This window comes from Syngnathus acus, chromosome 15 (assembly GCF_901709675.1).
Source record: "Syngnathus acus chromosome 15, fSynAcu1.2, whole genome shotgun sequence".
Taxonomy (NCBI): domain Eukaryota; kingdom Metazoa; phylum Chordata; class Actinopteri; order Syngnathiformes; family Syngnathidae; genus Syngnathus; species Syngnathus acus.
The window spans coordinates 6,858,310-6,871,188 of record NC_051100.1 but is presented as its reverse complement, the minus strand read 5'-3'; the positions used below and the strand labels follow the sequence as shown (position 1 = coordinate 6,871,188).

The following is a 12,879-nucleotide window of genomic DNA, read 5'->3' as shown; positions in this document are numbered from 1 at the left end:
GGATCATGCCGAGTCATTAATTAATTGAGAACTGCATTTTATTAAAAAAAAAAAAGGTAATTTTCCCATAGGAAATAATGTCAATCTTGTAAGATATGTATTTTCATTTTTTTTAACCTTCTGAGCAAACGTTTTTCAACTTGTGACTTTCTTATTTAGAAGAGAAGCCCATATAGGCAGAAAACATGTTCCCCCTTCTATTAATGAACCACATACAGACCCATTGTCATGAAATTTCTGACGATAAAAGTAACAATTATAAAAAGCAATAAATTGATTAGTCATGCCCATTGCTACTTTTTACTCCAATATGGTGACTTGCTATAACAATTGGATTGAAGGGATGATGAAACTATATTGAATCTGTTGCATGTGTTTGTTTGTGTTATGTTGGTGACTGCTGCGAACAATTTGATTTGTGATTGTTGCTGACCAGGCTGAGTGGTGGTGGTGGTGGTGGTGGGGAGGGGGGGCATTGCTTTGGTTTACACAAAGATAAACGATAAGATGCCTGGAATTATTTTTTTTACGCTTTGACTTGAGACACATTAATCGGCTGAAGCTTTTTATCCGTGGACTAAAAAAAAAAAATCATAAATCATTATTCCCTCAGAAAATGGATATGAATGCTACGAAATGCTGTTATAGAAAGACATTTTTTTGTTTTATATTAAATTTTATAATCCTGACAGCTGAGTCGTATTGGAGTATGTTGGAGCACTGCCATTGTGGGCTAGCTGTGTTTTTCAACACTTCTTGCGCTAAGGCTTTAGAAAATTCTCTACACTAGTCGACAGAAATGTCATAAAAAACATTTACAGGTGGATGCACAGCATCGTACCTCATGCATCAAGTGAAAAGGCATTTCATTGTTCTGCCTGTCACTGAACATCACAGGCAAAGATAGATGAACAAAGATGCATTGTTTGCAGTAAATCAATAAGAATTTTCAGACCAATTATGTGAGACTAGGTCATTTCCTGCAGCACGCCTAATGATCCCTCATGGCAATACTCGTGTGACAAAAGTGGTTGGGAATTTCTGGATGAGTAAATGGTGCAATCTTTTGACATCCATGCCTTCATTGCTTTTCGGCTTGTTGATGAAAAAGGCCAAACTTTTTTCTTGGTACTCTATAATGTGAATGCTTGGAACCATAATTGCATTTAGTGATAAACATCTGTGTACGCTTTCATATGCTTTATGACGGAATGTAAAAATCCTCATGGGACGAAGAGTCCCGTTCTTGACATTTCACGACTCATTTCATGGCATGCCGTGTGAGCGTACCTGTGCATCCCACGACCCCCCTCTATGAGCAGTCATCTCTCTCGTGGGATGTTTTCCTCCCCAGAGCAGCCTCCTGAGGTCGTAGCTCTGGCTAATGTGAACGCTGTTGAGTGCCATCTGCCTAAGCAGCATTCCCAGCTCATGCTTGAACGCACCTCTGGCTTTGCAGAAGAATGACGTGCTGTCTCAGGCAGCTGTGCTCCCGACTGCTGCGTTTAAAGCCCCTTAAACGACTCATCTGCCAGCAATGAAACCGGAAAAAAATATTTTATATCCTTAAATGCTGTGTGATGATATTTTAAACTTTGAGGTACAGTAGAACCTCAATTTAAAGCACCCAGAACCAAAAAATATTGTCCAGTTCACTTCATGTTGGTCGTGCTGAAGTTGCTTTTGTTTCATGAGGCGAGAGTGTGTGGGATACAGCACCGCCACTTCTTCTTCGTTGGTCTATTGTTGAGAGCCTAATAAAATGTCAGCGATAGAAGTTTGTGTTAGGTTAATCACTAAAAAAAAAAAGATTATGTCTGTGTATGTTCTTCTGTGGGTTTTTAGCTTGTATTTTTTTAATCTTTTTATTCTATTTATTTTTTATTTTATGCACTGATCGGTTGGCACTTTTTAAATTTCGTTGTACATGTGTGACAATGACAATAAAGATCTATTCTATTCTAGTCTAATTTACACTGCCACTTTAATATCACTTGAGTGCTGAAAGTGTATGTTTGAATGTCATGACTGTCATTAAATGTCAATGTTGAAGTGTGACAGACTTTTGAAAGTGACTCTTCAAAGCAGATGCTGACAATTGTTGTCTACTTACAAAAGCATTTGAAGACTTACTTCTATTGTTGTATTTGGACGTCATAATAGGCAGTGTGTGTTCATGCCGTGACAGGTGCTTTTCTGTCAGGGCCCCTACGCACACAAAAAGCTGTACAGCACAAGAATGGATTATTAAGTGGGATTTTGTGTGGGAAGGGTAGCTTCAGGTGAGTCATTCTTACTTGGAAGCAACGTGTGTTTGGCTGACGGAGTGTGTGTGTATATATGTGTGTGCTTTCGCTGCTAACCTGTGTTACTTAAAGGCAGCGTGGGTGTTCTCAAATCAACGTTCAAGTGAAATATGACCCTCTAGAAATAATCCCCCTCAGCCTGCTACATTGTGCTGGTGGAGCGTTCCGCTGTGCGTGCGGTAGGCTGCCTAGCGTTCCCTGTTGTGCTGGAGAGCAGCGGCTGAGAGATGAGAGGTAATTATAGAGGTGCGCTGCAGTAATCTCCTCTTCCACCTCACAAGGCACATAGAGGGATCATATCACCTACACAAATGAATGATCTTATATGCACACACACTCATGCGCTTACACTCTTCTATACACACCATTTAAAAAGTTCTTCCTGTCCATTTAACCAAGTGATGATGGATGTCACACACATCCTACTCACTGACTCATGCGGTGCCCCCCGGATAGAATGAGACTTTTACCGTTTCTGAATTAAATTGTTTTCAGGGTAAACTAGTTTAGATTGTCACTTTTGTTGCAGCAGGACTCCTAATAGCTGATTAAATACGCCATCAGGGCTTTTGTGACCCCCTGCGGTTGTCTCCGGGCTTTTCTCCCACACTTGTTGAGCTTCCCTTTCATCACTCCTCGAAATTTGCCTCCTTGGAGAGAGTAGAAGTAGGAGAAAGGAAAAGGCGGTTGATAGCTCTGTGTTAGGCTCTGTTAGGCTTGTAAGCATTGTTACTCTTACGGCACACTTTGTCGATGCATCGCTGCGTTTCCCCAATGGAAGCTTAAGCTGATGGGAGCTGTCCAAATGAGTCCTGAGGACAATTTGACTGGGTGAAATTGCCTCTTAGGCTGGTCCCAGGGTTGTATTATTGACACCACCGAGAGTGTCGTGGCCTCTCGCTGACTTCCATGCAGGCAGCGTGGGTTTCATTCCCACTCAATGATGGTGGGACCAGGGTTGGAGTAGTTCTTATTTTAGTTTCTAGTTTTTAAAGCAGGTTTTCCTGAAAATGCTTTGTTCGTAATACTTTTCATGTTAATTGATTTCTTTTCATTTTGTAGTAAACGCTCAACACAAACCCATCCCCAAAAAGCATTTCCGACACGGAAAAACAGCTTTCCTATTGAGTTGAAGTCTGGAAACTGTCTAGGCCCGTTCCATGACACGCTTGTTGCCATGCCCGTATGTTTTGGCTCATCGTGTAGTGATAATGAGCATCTTGTTGCATCGCTATAATTCCTGCTTGTGTATCCCCAGCCTCTAAAATATTTACACCTTTCCGTGAGGATATTTGCTTGTGGAAAAGATAATGTTGCTATAATTGCCCCATCTACAGTTTCCTTGGCGATCCACCTCCAACTGTACCGGTTATCTTTCTAAATAATCCCAATGACGGTTCCCCCACCCCCTCCCGCCCCCCTTGTGTTGCACTCTAATTTGCTCTTCTTTGCCCTCCTCCGTACCTCCTTCGTCACAATTACATAATGCTTATGTACACTCAACAGCCACAACATGTAGAGTCTAATTAGCAAATCAAAAAGAGTGTTAAAACCTTGTTTTGTGTGACACTGTCAGGGAGGTATTTAAAGATGAATGTCGTCACGGCATCATCCAGAAATGTGTGTTTCAAATATTTGACAGCATTACACACATCATGTTAAATGAATACCCTCGTTTGTTGTTTCACTTTCTCACTCTTGCTCTTTACTTCCAGTATTCAGATTTCGCTTCTCAGCTTTCTCAGTATCTATCCTCTTACTCAACTTCCTGCCAAAAACTGTCTCCTCCGGTCCACCTCTACATGTCTGTCAGACCACATTGGGGACCGCAGCTCATTGAGGCAGGATCAATGCTAACGAGGTTTCGTTTTTGACCCAAACTACAGGAGGGGGCCAAGCGATCGTTTATTTAAATGAGCACCGACTCGTGTCTTGCTTTGTCCAACTGGCTTTTCATCTCTTTGCTCTAAATGTTCATTCAGAATTTCTTGCAGAAGATGGAGGAGGATGTGAGGTAAGGTCAAAAGATGCAGAACACTAGCAAAGTGGATGGACATAAAAGTTCAATGGAACTTCTCCAGTCTAATAGCTCGACAAGGTTATAATCATTTCCCCAATTTTTGCAATTTTCCCCATGGGAAATTATGTCAAGTCAATGCATTTGTTCCAGACTCCAGTTTTTGCTATCTAAGCAAAAAATATATCCGTATGATGAAACAAAAGTAAAATAAAACTACTCACCCTTGACTGATGTTTCACTGTCAAACTATCTAGTTTTGGGTTGCTACCTCAGTTGTACAAGTGAGTGCCACCTTTCAGTGTCGTGCGTGTAATAGCTGTGTGGATGTCAGTAATACACTTTTGAGCCTTGTCACACATTTTCATCAACTGTCTGGCAGCTGGGTGCTGTCTGTGAGGTTGACATAGCATTGAGCGGACATGGAGGGGGGGGGGGGGTCTTGAGTGATCTTCCTTGCGCTGCCACTCACAACATTGGATTTGCATTAGGGGATGATTTTCTGTCCAATAACTCTGGAGTCGTTTTCCAATTAGACTGGCAGTCACTCACTCATCAGTATGTGGAGGAGGAGAGCTTGGCAAACAGCCAAACTATGTTACTGCTCAGAAGCTATGTAGAACATCACTCAGATCCACTCACTGTGGGTATGAAGCAGAGAGAGTCCTTTGTCATCAGATGCACGTGTCACTTTTAAGAAGCTGGAGTCAAACTGAGCACTGCAAGTGTAGGTGTGTGTGTGGTGTGGAGGATGCACGAAAGGTGGATTAAATGTCTGGATGATTTGTCTCTCTGACATTGCACTCTTGCCCACGATATTATAAAGAACATATTCGTTTTTAAGTCTATTTTGGAGAGTACACAAAGTGAAATGTAGCTTTGCACCCTGCTGGGGGGAAAGTGAGTGCAATGAGGGTTCCTCGGTAACGGCGTCAGTGTGACTGACAGCAAAGAAGTGAGGGAAAGGAGGAGAGGTGGAGATGATTAGAGGAACCCCGGGGTATGGCACTGTCACTCTCCAGAAGAAACACGTGCACACACAAAGGCTGCTTTTGACAGAAGGTTTAGACAATAACAGCAACAACACATTTATGCGTACACACTTTGAATTAATGCATTGATTTGGATTCGGGCATGAAACATCTGGAACCATATGTTGCCTTAAAGTGATGATTAGTGCCAATTAGAGCAAATGAGTTGAATCTTAACTCCACATTTCTGTTTGGTCCAATTTTTATTGAGTTTTCATTGTAATGGATTTAAAAAAAAAAAAATCAAACCTCTGTAAAACTCCTTTTCTGGTCACAAAGGTAAACATCAGGTAGCTTGTTGATGAGAGAATTTGACATGTTGCTGTCAACTGACTGAGAACTGACTGCTTTCTTGTAACTTATGATTGAAGTGAATTGGAAGAATCTTCTGAGAAAAGCCAATGACGGTGTAGCGGTTTAAAGCTGTGTTGTTTCCAAGTACTGTCTGCACATTGCACTCTCCTGCCATGTTTTTTTTAGTCGTTAAATTACTTGGTTCAGCAGAGAAATTACAGTGAGCGACGAAAAGAAAACAGTCTGTCATGGGCATAAGAATCAATTATACAACCGTATTGAATCTCGACTAGAAATTCAATATAACGTGAATTGGAAACATTTAAGTATCAAGCTTTTTTTTCCCATCATAGCTGCAGTCTGGTTTGTCTGCATAGAAAAAAAAAAAACACCGTTGGTCAAACACTTTTTGACCCCTCAGATGACTGAAAGGTGTGGAGATTAAACTCCCCCCCACCCCCACAAGGCTACGCAGACTTTTTAAAAGTTGAAAACAAGCAAGATTGATTAAATGCCACACTCAGGCTGGCAAGAGCCAAAAGCTGCAAGAACACCGAATGAGGTACTTTTGCTGCTGTGGAATATACACTCACTCACCACAAATTTAGGTACACATGCACAATGCAATGAGATCCAATACAAGGGCTGCTTTTGGACTTAAAATTTGAATAGTCTCTCATTTCGAGTTTTTAAAAATTCAAATAAGGCCATATTTGGTTTCTTGTTCATGTTTATATATTATATAAATATTTGGGTTTCAAAACGATGTTCATTAGTGATAATTAAAGTTGTAGACTCTTCTTTTGCCTCTTTTGAACTTTCCTTATTTTGATGAATGTATCACATGACCAAGATGAGCGGTGCGACTTGTATACAGAGGCGCAATTGGATGGACTCTATATATTCGGTGTCTTTGTGTTGTCAAATTGCCCGTGGACTAAACCCCTGGACTCCGTGCCAGTCAATCACAGGGCAGCCTGGCCCGAGCACTCCAAATCAATTGGCTCATAATATACAGTAACCTTTGCATTCTTCTCACTTTTGTCCTTTCACTCACACTCCATCTCCTCCTGGCACCTCCCAAAAGTGATTACTCACACTGCAACCTGACATCGCATCAGCGTCCTCCCTTGATGCTCTGGCCCGCCACCAGAATTTCATGAGAGTTGATTGAGTCTAGTAATCAACACAAACACACACACAATGGCCGTGCAGAATCATCTTCTACCTGTGTGCCTGAATGCGTTGTAGATGAGGACGGATGTTGAGAAGAAAATTCAAGATTCCTTAGTAAGGGAAATGTTGCTCTGCCGAGTTGGCAGAATAATATGCGCGCTGCTATTTATGTTCATTCTGGAGCGGTGGTGAGGATGTTCAGGATTAGACTGCAATTTATTGCAAGTCAAAACTGTCATATCTAATCCACTCACAGTACGCCTGCAAATTGCTTTGCTTATTAAGATTTCAAACTTTTGTCAAAGTGTAACTCTGCTCTCTCCTCATCTTATTTGTAGTCACGACAACTACATGAAGGAGTTTTCTTTTATTCCACAGCAAATACATGACTCACACTTGTCAAGCCCCACCCGCACCCCTATTATGGATATTGTACCAATTATGATCCAAAAACGGCTTAACACGATTTCAAACTTGTCTTGCCACATTAGCCTTAAAAGCTTCCCCGCTAGATTGGGAAAAAAAAATGCTAGAACTACAAAGACTCTTTAACTCGCTAACAACCCAGGCTAAATTTAGCTCCGCCCTAACATATACAGCCTGTCTTTCAATTTTTTTATTGGAATGATGGAAAATGTAGTCAAACACTATTGTTGCATGCTTTCACATTAAATGATCTTTAAATTGTTTCTTGTGTCTGCTGAAGGGGAATTACTTGAGCAATCACACTTGCGCATACACACACCGAGTCATTAAGGGGCTAATGATTATTAATGAAGCCAGTATAACATTTCTTCATTGAAATATGAGCTTGTTGCTTCACCCCCCTGTGTGCTGATGAGCGAGCGACGCTTTGTTGTAGTTTGGCAGGGAACAGAAATTGCTCGTAGTGTACAATGCAAGTCACTGTCTCAATAACTACTCGTATCTTATGTTTCCGTATGTTGTTTCGCTGCTTTACAAAGTTGTTTAAAGGTCATTTACCTCATCTTTTTAGTTTGAGTAGATGTTGACATTAGCTGGTTGGCTGGTATCAATTTCCCCTCCGACCTCAGCTGACCTAAGGTGCAGTCAGGTGATTTACTGTAAGTAGATGCAAAGTTAATGGCTTCACCTTCAGCTCTCTCAATGCTTGGGTGGCCACAAATTGTGGAAGGCAGGCATCAGGTGTTGCAAGGGAAAATTATGTGTTGTTGTGTGCACGTTGTTTATTCCTTAAAAGATGATGTATGCTCTTCAGTTTACTCACCGTCACATTCATCACGACAAAAGGTTTTGCACTACATACCCCCCCCCCCCCCCTAGATATTTTAAAATGTGCAATTGGGATATTCAGCGTAAAAGAAAGTGACTGCCTGGGTGACCTTTAAGGTGTTCTGGTATTCTCATAACTGTGATCCAGTTCAGTGCTAGCATACAATATTATCGAGTGCAATGGTTTTTCCTATTCTCTCGTGTTGTCAATGCTTTTGTAAAACAAACAATCATTGCGTTTAATGTGAGGGGGGCAGTCAGCCAAACGAAAGCGCCAGCAAGCACGCCGGTACTTAAAAGCATTTTAACAAGCTCAGATGTGTTCCTGCAGATGATGAAAAACGAAATAACCTCGTGCTCCAAAGAGGCTGCTCTTGTATCTCATGGGATTTTTACTCACTGCTGCTTGATGGGCGGTGAGCCAAATGCAAGTTTCATGGCCTGGTGCAGCATCATCTTCAGCAGAGTGGATGCTCTGGCTCAGAATTTGGAGACCTGAGCATGAGACATTATTTGGGTGTAAACTCGCCTACTTTAGCCAGGAATTTTGTTTTCTAATTGTGAAAAATGTGAGCTATTAGCGCCAAATGCGGGACACAGGTGGGGGTGAAGGTCAGCTCCCGTGGTGGAGCTCATTAGCCCGTGTGGGTGTACCTAATGTCATGGCCCGTAGGTGCATGGAAAAGACTGCTGCAGCTGTTCTTCATCAGCCAGCCGCACGCATGTTATCTAACGCTCCCAGGAACAGACAATCTTCTTTTCTTTTTAATCATTTGTTCTTTGGCATGGGCCGCTGATATTCCAACGTCTGATGTCATCTTATGCAATAAAGGGGTCGGATTTACAATTTAATCCCGCCTGGTTTGTTGAGTTACTGCTCAGCCTGTGAAGGCGATTTGAAGCGATGTTACGAGCAGGAAACAGCTCCTGACAAATGATGTGAAATAAAGAAGACTTTAGCATGTTTTTGTTTTTTTTAGTATATTATAGTACATTTTATATAGCCTCCATCCAGCCAGCTGTGCTAGCCACACCAGCTACATGAAAAAGTGCTTCATAAACAATTGAAGGTTTTTTTTAAAAATAAAACTTAACATTTTTTAAATAAAATAATTAAAATAAACACCATGTATTTATTTACTATTTATACAATTTATTTAAAATGTAATTTCTTTTTAAATAAAATAATAAAAATAAACACTATTTGCACAAGTGTACACACCCTTTTGCACATTCCAGGTAAAAGGTGTGTACAGTTACGCATTCTTGAAAATATATATTTTTTAAATCGAGTAGTACTCTTGAGTTGAAACGAATTTTTTCGAGTCACCCAGATTTTGTGTTGCACTTAAGAAGGCTGCGGCTGTATCTGCACACATATTCCACACCTTCTGTTTCCTTTTTAAGCAAGGCAATTACGGCGAAGAGCCGTAGATGGATTGCTTGAGTGTTTAAATTTGTGCGTGTGTGGCATCCCTTCAGCGGCGGCGGAGAGAGAACAGACAGCAAAGTAGAAGCGTGTGCGTGCGCACATCTTTCCTAACGTCTGCTTGGTTGCTCCAGATGAGATAAATTGGTTCCTCCATGTCTTTGTTTCTCCCCTTCTTGCTCAACTTTTAGTTTGACAGTCACTCTAAAGATAGAATGGAACAATGAAGACCAGCCGCTACAGTCTTAACAAGCAATGATTGGTGATTCGTGTGACTTTTAATTTTCGGGCATGCAGATGAGATTTTTTTTTTAAATTTAATTTCAGCTACACTGCAAATCTAATCACCTTTCATCAATGGTCTAAATTGATTGGGTCATGTCAACTTTCCAATTATGTTTAAATGCTGGGAAAAAAAAGTGACTGCAAGTGAGTGCAGAAATTTTGACTACACTTGATTGTACCCGCTTTAAAGCTCAATGCACTTTAGTGACCACTATGCAGCATTCGACATATTCTTGTGTCCTTGTGCAGAGGATAATCGAGGTGAGATGAATGCTGTGTTTTGACTAGTCTCTTTCTAAATATCCACTCTCTTTGATAAAAATGAGTTGGGAATCAGCGGAAGATGCAAAACAATAAATAAAAGTGCAATATTGGCACAACCACAAACACTCTCGGATTTGAGGAACCAGCTGATGTCAACACGCCGAGCGACTCGCCTTGAAATCCACCTTGCTCTCATGGTATCGCTTTCTTCTCTGCTGAATGTGCAGTCTGCTTTGTGGCAGCGGCGACAGAGAACCTCTGACAATAATCCTCTCTTCTCCTCCTGCTCCATCAGCCCTGATCCTAAACAACTCTTTTGTGTCATGTGCGGCATCACGTTGGGAGTGTCGGCTCACTCAAGCAGGCGCTCTTTTCATGTAGCATTTTGGCTGGTCATAAACTAGTTGAGCTTTGATTTGATTGACTTTCAAAGCATTGAGATCAACTCTATATGGAATAAATCGTTCCACAGTACAAATCGTCACCATCAAAAACCCTTCTAAATTCCACGGTCAGCATTTTCTGAGGCCAAGTTGAGCTGCATCATCCGCGCACACTCGAGGTGACCTTTAAGATAGCTCCTAAATGACAACAATGAACAATCTGTGAAAGTTAAAGCGATTACACCAGTGGCGCGTCAAGCTAAACTTTAGATGAACTTTCCGCATCACTTCCTCCCTCTTTAATTAAATGGTGTAGCGTGCTATAATGATAGACATTTCAGCACGAGTCAGGCTGAAAGCGGCGAGATTTAGATGTGCACTCGCCGAGGCTTAAATTTATCACTTGTAAGAATGGAAATTGTATTTACATTTGAGGTACAAGAACAGTCAAAAGCTTGGACACACTATGCTATGCAACAGCAGGAGAATCATTTCAAAGTTGATTTCAAAAGTGAATGATTCACACACACGCTCGCATGAACACACAAAATTTGGCTCATATAGATCCCCGCACAGGCCAAATAAAAGTGTGACATTTCTTAGGTAAATACCTTCCATTTTCCTCATCCTTTTCCCAATGGCTGCCCATTTGTCTTATCGCCCTCTGCCAGCTGCCGGGCTTCGGGTTGTGTGTTACTCTTCCCCGCTCAGCCCTCCCCCGTGGTAATATTGAGGGGGACAGTGATTTGGCACACTTCCCACGTGCTCATAATAATTCCAGTTTGCATGGATGACAAAGAACCCACACTGGAAGAGAACATCGAGGCATCGTAATAATACCAAAGCGAAGATTTTTTTTTTTTTTTGCTGGCTGGCTGTTCCCTGCTTGTTGTTTATGACAAACTCCACTTTTCTCGCTCCGAGCACTCACTCAAGCACCTTAATGAAGCACCCGGATTGGGAGTGTGTTTTTGTAGTTTGCTCAAGGTTTGCCCCTCTGTCTCTATGAGCCAATTATTCTCAATCTTTTCCGATTTAGTGTCTTTAAAGAGGTTTGGCAGATAGTATTCGAGTGAGCGTGCACAAGCCAAGTTGTGTAACGACTGAAAGATGAGCACCAAATGCTGCAAGGTTCCTGAATTCTTCTTTTACCTTAAGCATCTCCAAAATGAGAGGCTAACATTTTGGACTAGATCCATCTTAAGATGTGAGGATTTTTTTGGGCACATATAAACATTCAGCCGCACTTGTATGCACACTTACGGACAATTTAAAGCCTTCAATTAACGTAACACGTTTGCTTTTAGAGTAGAGTCGAGATTGGAACCACAAAGCTCAGAGGTGTTTGTCACACCTGACACCAAGAAGCCTCCTGGGTCCTATTGTAATCATTAAATTCAACAGTTTAACTGTATAGACATTTACTTTTCTCCCTCCTTGCATTTTCAGCTCTGAAGAAAAATAGCTTTTCCACGACGGAATCTTTTCTCTACACTCTTTTAATTAAGAGGCTGCAACAGTGACAGTTTTCCCATCACAATTGCTATAGTCTGCTCTTATTAGACTGCGGTGCCAAGGCTGCCGACAATAATGCTTATGTTTATGTTGCGCCCGGCATAACTTTCAAATTACTTCGGCACCAGAGGCACTTGCAACGCAGAAGACCCCTTGTTTAATAAAAATAATTATTTTTTGTCGTCTATCCGCACTAGCACTGCCGTGCAGTTTGTGAATAATGTGAACTTGGTTCAAAAAAAGATGAAGAACATGAAGTAATCTCTGAGAATGTGAGATTCATCAACATTGACAACTGCTTGGGGCAGATTCCTGTAATTGTTAATTTTCCGTTTCGTCCGCTATTGTACTTTGAGTTAACAAGTTTAAAATTGCTTCATGGTCAACTCTGAGGGATGTTTTCTCCACAGCGATGGTGCAGCTTGGCTTTTAATACCTCAAGGTGGTTACTCACATGAGGGTCACTTCAACCATTAACCTTCTTGGGTAAATCGGGGGGAAAGCCAAACAACTGCCTGTTTGCTGGTGTGTGTTTGTGTGGCTATAATCCGGGATATCTGATATCAACCAGCAATGGCCTCAAGCGTATTGGGCTTGGGCTTCCATCCTCTCCATCTCATTTTCTTTATCCCTCTTCTAATGCACATTTGAACCCCGGTCTCAAGGCAGCTTAAACTAACAGTGGCGTCGTCGTCGCTATGAGAAAGGAAAGCCGGCAGCTTGGATGCGTTTTGCAAACACCTGCGGGTGCGTTACAGAATGTTGGCTTTTGCTTGTCTGGAGAGGATATCGAAAGTGGTTCAAAGACAAGCTAAGAGGAAAACAACACCTGGCAGTGGTTTTATAGTTAGGAATTAAGCTCATTGGGACACTTGCAAAAGTAGTTTCAGCTTCTTTAGTTTTAGGGCATCTTTAAGGTCTTTAA

General features: G+C 41.5%; 1 protein-coding gene across 3 annotated transcripts in view; it reads left to right on the top strand.

Moving 5' to 3' along the window:
- LOC119134425 (Kv channel-interacting protein 2-like) overlaps positions 1-12,879 on the top strand; it is a 56,172-nt gene that overhangs the window by 627 nt on the left and 42,666 nt on the right. The gene's annotated exons all lie outside the window — the stretch shown is intronic.